This window comes from Myotis brandtii, unplaced genomic scaffold (genome assembly GCF_000412655.1).
Source record: "Myotis brandtii unplaced genomic scaffold, ASM41265v1 scaffold456, whole genome shotgun sequence".
Classification (NCBI taxonomy): domain Eukaryota; kingdom Metazoa; phylum Chordata; class Mammalia; order Chiroptera; family Vespertilionidae; genus Myotis; species Myotis brandtii.
In genome coordinates, this window is record NW_005367431.1 from 5,676,163 (window position 1) to 5,676,765 (window position 603).

Genomic DNA, 603 nt, shown 5'->3' on the forward strand with positions numbered 1-603 from the left:
TATCCCAGGGCCTTCCTCTCCCCACCATCCGTAGCGTGTGCTGGAGCAGGAATTGCGTTTCCGAGGCCTCTGTGACCCTAGGAACTCGGGGAAAGGGGTGGACCGTCAAAGAGGGTTTAAAGCAGAGAAAAGAGAGGCGTCGCTGGAACGTGGAGGGTCAGGAAGCCCTAGAGTAGACATGAGTGGTAATGAGTTGATGTTACTGCCTCCGTGTCTTCGTCTGTGAGAAGAGCTGAGATTGGCTGTGGCGCGCGGGTGAAGAGGTCTGAAACCCTTAGTAGGACTTGGGACGGTGCCAGCTGGGAGTTAGAAAATGAGACCAGCTTCTGCACAGCCCCAGGAAACAGAAACCTACCGTGCGGCAGCTCTCACGCTGACATCCCAGCCTCCGCCCACCCCCATTCCGGATCTTCCAAAGACAGAGACACAAACTGAGCCACAAGTGGGGGGCGGGGGGGGGGCACTTTTCCAACTGGGGCAGCAGAGTCCAAACCCCGTCTTCTGAGCTAAACTCCACAGAAAGTAGACTGGTTACCCCAGCCCCGCTCCTTGTTGACCCTGGCTTGGGCCAGGAGACTCTGGGCCCCTGCGGGAGACGGGTGG